This window comes from Triticum dicoccoides, chromosome 5B (assembly GCF_002162155.2).
Source record: "Triticum dicoccoides isolate Atlit2015 ecotype Zavitan chromosome 5B, WEW_v2.0, whole genome shotgun sequence".
Taxonomy (NCBI): Eukaryota; Viridiplantae; Streptophyta; class Magnoliopsida; order Poales; family Poaceae; genus Triticum; species Triticum dicoccoides.
In genome coordinates this window covers 342,156,153-342,165,123 of record NC_041389.1, presented here as the reverse complement: position 1 = coordinate 342,165,123, position 8,971 = coordinate 342,156,153, and positions in this window count along the sequence as shown.

Here is an 8,971-nt window from a genome sequence, read left to right as displayed (position 1 = left end):
AGTAGAAAGGGGAGTGCATCTACATACCCTTGTAGATCGCTAAGCGGAAGTGTTCAAGTGAACGGGGTTGATGGAGTCGTACTCGTCGTGATTCAGATCACCGATGATCAAGTGCCGAACGGACGGCACCTCCGCGTTCAACACACGTACAGCCCGGTGACGTCTCCCACGCCTTGATCCAGCAAGGAGAGAGGGAGAGGTTGAGGAAGACTCCATCCAACAGCAGCACAACGGCGTGGTGGTGGTGGAGGAGCGTGGCAATCCCGCAGGGCTTCGCCAAGCACCATGGGAGAAGCGGAGGAGAACTTGGGAGAGAGGGAGGGGCTGCACCAAAGGCATAAGGTGTGTTTGGGAGGCCCTCCTACCCCACTATATATAGGGATCCCAAGGGGGGGTGCACCATCCCCTAGGAGATCCAATCTCCAAGGGGGCGGCGGACAGGGGAGGAGTCCTCCCCCCCCCCCAAGGCACCTAGGAGGTGCCTTCCCTTGCTGGGACTCTTCCTTTAGGGTTTCCCCAGGCGCATGGGCCTCTTGGGGCTGGTGCCCTTGGCCCATGTAGGCCAAGGCGCACCTCCTACAGCCCATGTGGCCCCCGGGGCAGGTGTCCCCACCCGGTGGGCCCCCGGGACCCTTCCGGTGGTCCCGGTACAATACCGATGACCCCGAAACTTGTCCCAATGGCCGAAACAGGACTTCCTATATATAAATCTTTACCTCCGGACCATTCCGGAACTCCCCGTGACGTCCGGGATCTCATCCGGGACTCCGAACAACATTCGGTAACCACATACAAGCTTCCTTTATAACCCTAGCGTCATCGAACCTTAAGTGTGTAGACCCTACGGGTTCGGGAGACATGCAGACATGACCGAGACGTTCTCCGGTCAATAACCAACAGCGGGATCTGGATACCCATGTTGGCTCCCACATGTTCCACGATGATCTCATCGGATGAACCACGATGTCAAGGACTTAATCAATCCCGTATTCAATTCCCTTTGTCTAGCGGTATTTTACTTGCCCGAGATTCGATCGTCGGTATCCAATACCTTGTTCAATCTCGTTACCGGCAAGTCACTTTACTCGTTCCGTAACACATCATCCCGTGATCAACTCCTTGGTCACATTGCGCATATGATGATGTCCTACCGAGTGGGCCCAGAGATACCTCTCCGTTTACACGGAGTGACAAATCCCAGTCTCGATCCGCATAAAACAATAGATACTTTCGGAGATACCTGTAGTGCACCTTTATAGTCACCCAGTTACGTTGTGACATTTGGTACACCCAAAGCACTCCTACGGTATCCAGGAGTTACACGATCTCATGGTCAAAGGAAGAGATACTTGACATTGGCAAAGCTCTAGCAAACGAACTACACGATCTTTGTGCTATGCTTAGGATTGGGTCTTGTCCATCACATCATTCTCCTAATGATGTGATCCCGTTATCAACGACATCCAATGTCCATAGCCAGGAAACCATGACTATCTGTTGATCACAACGAGCTAGTCAACTAGAGGCTCACTAGGGACATATTGTGGTCTATGTATTCACACGTGTATTACGATTTCCGGATAATACAGTTATAGCATGAATAAAAGACAATTATCATGAACAAGGAAATATAATAATAACACTTTTATTATTGCCTCTAGGGCATATTTCCAACACCATCATCTACTTATGACTTCCCAATGCCTTCCTCTAGGCCCAAATAATGGTGAAGTGTCATGTAGTCGACGTTCACATAACACCACTAGAGGAGAGACAACATACATCTCATCAAAATATCAAACGAATACCAAATTCACATGACTACTAATAGCAAGACTTCACCCATGTCCTCAGGAACAAACGTAACTACTCACAAAGCATATTCATGTTCATAATCAGAGGGGTATTAATATGCATTAAGGATCTGAACATATGATCTTCCACCAAATAAACCAACTAGCATCAACTACAAGGAGTAATCAACACTACTAGCAACCCACAGGTACCAATCTGAGGTTTTGGTACAAAGATTAGATACAAGAGATGAACTAGGGTTTGAGAGGAGATGGTGCCGGTGAAGATTTTGATGGAGATTGACCCCCTCCCGGTGAGAGGATCGTTGGTGATGATGATGGTGATGATTTCCCCCTCTCGGAGGGAAGTTTCCCCGGGAGAACAGCTCTGCCGGAGCCCTAGATTGGTTCTGCCAAGGTTCCGCCTCGTGGCGGCGGAGTTTCGTCCCGTAAGCTTGCTTATAATTTTTTCTAGGGTAAAAGACTTCATATAGCAGAAGATGGGCACCGGAGGGCTGCCAGGGGGGCCACGAGGCAGGGGGGCGCGCCCTGTAAGGGTGGGCGCGCCCCCCACCCTCGTGGATGGTGGGTGGTCCCCCTCAGGTATTTCTTCCGCTGAATAATTATCATTAATTCCAAAAATGACTTTCATGGAGTTTCAGGACTTTTGGAGCTGTGCAGAATAGGTCTCCAATATTTGCTCCTTTTCCAGCCCAGAATCCCAGTTGTCGGCATTCTCACTCTTCATGTAAACCTTGTAAAATAAGAGAGAATAGCCATAAGTATTGTGACATAACGTGAAATAACAGCCCGTAATGCAATAAATACCGATATAAAAGCATGATGCGAAATGGACGTATCAGCGATGACTAGGGCATCTATATATGAGTATATTGACTTAGGAGTCAAATGAGAAAATTTGATCATAGGTCATACTCATCGTTTAAGCATAAGTGGGGTTACCACTTTTACATAAAGCATTGGTGTGTTCACACCATTAGGATTTCTTTAGCTCAATTCTTAGAGTAAAGCTCCCCCTAGATGTGATATTCCCTTTGAGGGATGAACTAACCTTGGGTTTTGTCGATGATGACTTCATGTAGATGTTGAAGATGTGGATGCTCAATGTTGATGTAGATCATTTGGAGTAATCCATTGGAGTGAGTTTCACTTTCAATACCTACATGGGTTAGTCCCACAAGGAACAAACAAGGATATCCATAGACATAGAGTGAAGTACACACACATGACGATGTCCATGAAAGCATTAGGTTACCTTGTCCCTTGACTTACTATCAAGAGGGTTTGTGACTCCTTGAACTAGTGCAAGATGCGGAAGTTGATTGCACTTGTTCTGCCAATATGAATATGAGTGAAGTATGTTGGCGGAGTCACCCTCAAGAACTCTCTAGTTCTTCTTCTTTGAGATCCACATCATCTTGATGGGAATCCTTGGGGTTGTAGATGTACTTGATGAAGTAGAACTTGAGGTGGACTTGGGAACCCACTTGACCAAGGCCTTTTGAGCATATTCAAATGCATCAATCTCCTCTTGAAGCTTGTCCTTGCCTTTTAGCTTGTGGTCTTGTGGTGAAAGGTCATCTTGAGCTTGTGTCCCCTTGAATAAAGTAGGATCATACTTCTCTTGCTGAGGAACAAACTTTGCCTTGGGGTATTGATCTTCTTCCCACTCTACTCCATTGGCATTGAACTTTCGTTCAAAACCAACACCTTGATTCTTCCGATGCCTTCCTTGCTTGCGTACAATTTCCTCAAATTGCCTACTTCCGGCAAGGCTCTTGTAAACACCTTTCTCTATAATTCCCTTCAATAAGATATTTTCTTGCTCAAGTGTAACTTGGCTAAGAGAATCATTAGTGGAATCAAGAGAACTACTAGAAGCAACAATATTGGATTTAGCATGATTATTGTTAATACTAGAAGAAGAATCTTTCTTACTCTTGTTGCTAGATTTTACTTGTGGCATGTAAGTAGACAAGAGTAAACGCTTGGCAATGTAAGAAGAACTTTTCTTCCGAAGATCATCATTGATGGCTTTTAAGAACCCATGTTCTTGCTCTAGGTTGAGCTTCTCGAAGCATAGCTTCTCATGAGTTTTTAAAAGTTCTCGATGATCTTCTAAAGTAGTTTCATGAGCTAACTTAAGAATGTTTAGTTCTTTAGTTAGACGCTCAATCTCCTTCTTATCATTGTCGTTCGTTTCATCTTGATTAGCATGATTAGTAGCAATTTCATCATAGTTTTCATCACTACCATTGTCAACAAGTAAATCATCATCACCTATCAAATCATCTTCATCACTATTGAAATCAAAATACTCGGGGTGTGATACCTTAGGGCCTTTAGCCATGAAGCATATTCCAATTCCTTCATTTGGTGACTCAAATATGTCATAGGAGTTGGTTGACACAAGTGCAAGACCGGCAACACCTTCATCTAGAGTATATTCGGAGTCGGAGTGATAACTTCTCTCGGAGTGGTGGTCAGAGTCAGAACCGTATACCCATTCACCAACATGAGCTTGATGTCTTCGTTTTGTGTAGCTCTTTGATGACTTGTCCTTCCTTTCTGAATCCTTGCTTCTGCGAGAGGTTGTTCGTTCATAACGATCATCTCTACTCCTTCTCTCTCTTGGAGGTGATTCTTCTCTTCTACTTCTTCTTTTAGGCGAGTCTTCTCTTCTTTTGTAGGGAGCCATACACTCATTGGAGTAGTGTCCGGATCTTCCACAATTGTAGCAATTTCGCTCATGACTAGAAGTTCTTCACCATTAAGCTCAATTCCTCATTGAAGACTTGTTTTTCACTTGATGTTGTAGGAGCATCACATGAGGCTTTATATGCACCACTAGACTTGTTGTGAAGCTCTTCTTTATCCTTGAGTGACATCTCATGAGCAACAATTCTTCCAATGACTTCTGTTGGTTTGAGATGTTTGTAGTTGGGCATCATTTGGATCAATGTGCACACGGTATCATAATTTCCATTCAAGGCTATTAGAATCTTCTTGATGATGAATCTGTCAGTCATCTCTTCACTTCCTAAGCCGGCAATCTCATTTGTGATGAGAGCAAGCCTAGAGTACGTTTCAGCGACACCTTCACCATCCTTCATTTTGAACTTGTCAAGTTGACTCTGAAGCACATCCAACTTGTATTCCTTGACGGACTCGGTACCTTCATGCATATCAATCAAAGTATCCCAAATTTCCTTTGCATTCTCAAGACGGCTGATTTTGTTGAATTCTTTGGGGCACAATCCATTGAAGAGGATATCGCAAGCTTGAGCGTTGTATTGCAACATCTTCAACTCTTCTGCGGTTGCTTCATGATTTGGTTCTCTCCCATCAAAGAATTCACCTTGCAAACCAATGCACACAATTTCCCAAATGGCGGGGTTATGTCCAAGAATATGCATTATCATCTTATGCTTCCAACTAGCAAAATTATTACCGTCAAAGTAAGGACCTCTACGGTGGTAATTTCCCTCGCTAGACGCCATACTCTCCTAGGTTGTGAAACCAAGGCTATGATCACCAAAGCTATGGAAATCAAGGAAAATGGAGACCAAAGCTCTGATATCACTTGTAGGAAAATATGCCTAGAGGGGGGTGATTAGACTACTTGACCAAATAAAAACCTAGCCTTTTCCCAATTTTAAGTTTTGGCAGATTTTAGCAACTTAGCACAAGTCAAGCAATCAACCTACACATGCAATTCTAAGAGTATAGCAGCGGAATGTAAATCATTGCATATGAAGGTAAAGGGGAGGAGTTTGGAGGGAGCAAATGCAATGTAGACACGTGGATTTTTGGCGTGGTTCCGATAGGTGGTGCTATCGTACATCCACATTGATGGAGACTTCAACCCATGAAGGGTAACGGCTGCGCGATTCCACGAAGGGCTCCACCCATGAAGGGTCCACAAAGAAGCAACCTTGTCTATCCTACCATGACCATCGCCCACGAAGGACTTGCCTCACTAGGGTAGATCTTCACGAAGTAGGCGATCTCCTTGCCCTTACAAACTCCTTGGTTCAACTCCACAATCTTGACGGAGGCTTCCAAGTGACACCTAACCTATCTAGGAGACACCACTCTCCAAAAGGTAATAGATGGTGTGTTGATGATGAACTCCTTGCTCTTGTGCTTCAAATAATATCTCCCCAACACTCAACTCTCTCTCACAGATTTGGCTATGGTGGAAAGATGATCTGAGTGGAAAGCAACTTGGAGAAGGCTAGAGATCAAGATTCTTGTGGTTGGATTGGAATGTCTTGGTATCAACACATGAGTAGGTGGTTCTCTCTCAGAAAATGAGTAGTGGAAGTGTAGGGACATTCTGATGGCTCTCTCACACATGGAGAAGAGGGTGGAGGGGTATATATAGCCTCCACACAAAATCTAACCGTTACACACAAATTCCCAAACTCGGTGGGACCAAATGGTTAAACTCGGTCAGGCCGACTTGGTTCAAAATGTGAACGTTAGGCATTTCGGTGGGACTGACAACACCAACTCGGTGAGACCGATGCGCTAGGGTTAGGACAAAACCTCATCTCGGTGAGACCGATCACATGAACTCGGTGAGACCAATTTCAGTAATAAGCAAACAGAGACCTGGTCAGGTAAACTCGATGGGACTGATCACTCATCTCAGTTAGACCGAAACGTTACGAAAAGGAAACAGAGAGTTTGCAATGCCAACTCGGTGGGACCACTTGCTCACTTCGATTAGACCGAAATTTTATGAAGGGAAACAAAGAGTTTGCATTCCCATCTCGGTGAGACCGAGATCCCTATCAGTGAGACCGAAATGATTAGGGTTTGTGGATATGGCTATGTCAAGTGAACTTGGTGGCGCCGGATGAATCAAATTGGTGGGGCCGAGTTTGACTTTAGGTTTAGGACATATGTGGAAATGAGAAAGTGGTTGAGGGATTTTGGAGCATATCACTAAGCATTTTGAGCAAGCAAGCCATTAAGCAACACCTCATCCCCTTTTAATAGTATTGGCTTTTCCTATGGACTCAATGTGATCTTGGATGACTAAAATGAAAATGTTGAGTCTCGAGCTTTTGCCAATATGTGTCCTTAGCATTTTGAGGGGTCCACATCTCTAGTTCATGCCATACCAATCATTTAACTTTATGAAACATTGGTCTTGAAAGAATATTAGTTCAATGAGCTATATGTTGTTATGAATTACCAAAACCACCCGGGGATTAGTTGCACTTTCAGTTAGTCATAGGCGCAGTGGTGTTGAAGTAGTGGTGCGCTGGGAAGAAGACGTTGTTGACGACGCGTCATGCAGGGTTTGCCAAGTCCGGGGACACACCATGGACGAAGGCACGCATCGGTGTTGCCAGCACCAGGCTTGCCAGGCCCAGGGACGCGTCGTGGATGAAGGCACACATCGGTGTTGCCAGCACCGGCCATGCGTAGATGAGGGACCTGCATGAGTTGTACGCCATGTCAGAGAAGTCAAAGGAGCCAGCAGAGAAGGACTCGACGAGGGTTGCGGCGCCAATCGGCGTGGGGGCCGATGTCACCAACGATGGTTGAAGTACGCGAAGTGTTAGGGGTAGATGACGATGATGCTGGCGATGGGCTAGTGCTGGACGAAGACGAATGGGGTGGACGGACGGCTGCGGCGACTATAGAGGTAGCGACAATGGCGGACGAAGAAGAGCAGCGGTGGCGGCATGACGACGGCGGCGGCGGCTAGGTTTGGAGCACGGTGGTGATGCTCGAAGGAGGCGAAGAACCTGGCAGCTTGACGAGGATCAATGCGAACGGTGGCATTCCCGTGCCAAGGGAGACGGCGTGGTGCATACCACGGGAAGTCGACGCGCGGGGACGGCGAAGTGGACCGCGGGCTGCGACGCTATGGCCCAAAGGGGCAACGCAGCGGCGGCAGGCGGGTCGGGCGACGGCCGGAAGACCTTAGGGCGGCTGCGGGGACCGCGACGCGATGGCCCGAAGGGGCGGCGCAGCAACGGAACCCGGGTCGGTGCAACCGCAGGAATGACTCAGGACAGCGGTGTGGACCGCGTTCTACGCTCTCTACGACCCGACGGGGCGACGCAGCTGTGGCGCGAGGGTCGGTGCAGCCACGGAACAGCCTGGAGCAGACGGCCTTGGGGCGGCAGGGGACCACAGGCCGTGGCACTACGGCCCTAAGGAGCGACACAACGGTGACGCGGGTCGGTGCAGCCGGGAGAAGAACCACGGGATGGTGACGCTGCGGCCCGACGGGGCGACGCAGCAGCAACCCGTTGCTCGATCGGTGATGGGGGCACTGTACTCCGAGACGATCTCCACATGATTCAACATAACATCTGATTGATCAGACCGAAGGCATGTGTCAGAGGAAGGGACGTGCAACATGCCCGGCCAACATGCAAGCAACCTGCATGCAACGGCCATGGGGCGTGCATCGACTCTAGCAGCCAAGCTCGACCGCAAGGGGAGCATGAGTGGCCCGCCCGACTGGTCAGCGCATGACTGCGCGAGCGACCGCCGGACCAGCGCACCAGAAGCACGCGCGGAAGGCTTGAGGCGCCATGTGGCAACCAATCCCGTCGGAGTTGATGAAGACGTCGAGGAAGTAAAGCATGTTGTAGATGACGAATGGCAGCGGGCGACGCAAACTAGTCTTAGATCGGAGAACCAAAAAAGAACACTGATCAATGCGACCGGCGGGAGAAAAAACCCGGATTAAGGGATCGGGAAAAGACTCTCTAGGGCAACTGGTTAACACGACCGACGGACGAACCCTAGGTTCGGGCAGTGTGGTCCCTGGCGGTGGTCATGGGGGCTGACCGCCCCGGGGGCGACACGTGGAGCGGAAGCTATGGGCGGCGGCTAGGGTTTGGATCGGTTAGGCTGATACCATGTTAGACGGGAGAGAGGGATTGACGGAATAGTTCGTTGTATTGCTTGAGGCTCGTGGGCATGTGTGTGTGTGTGTGTGTGTGTGTGTGTGTGTGTGTGTGTGTGTGTGTGTGTGTGTGTATGATAACACCCCTTAAGACCTTATTCTGCACACCTAATCTTATTCTGCACACCCCCACCTAACCCACTGTACCGACCCGACACGAACCGCACGCACAAAAAACAAACCCACCCCACCGGCCCATCTCCCCCCACACCCCACC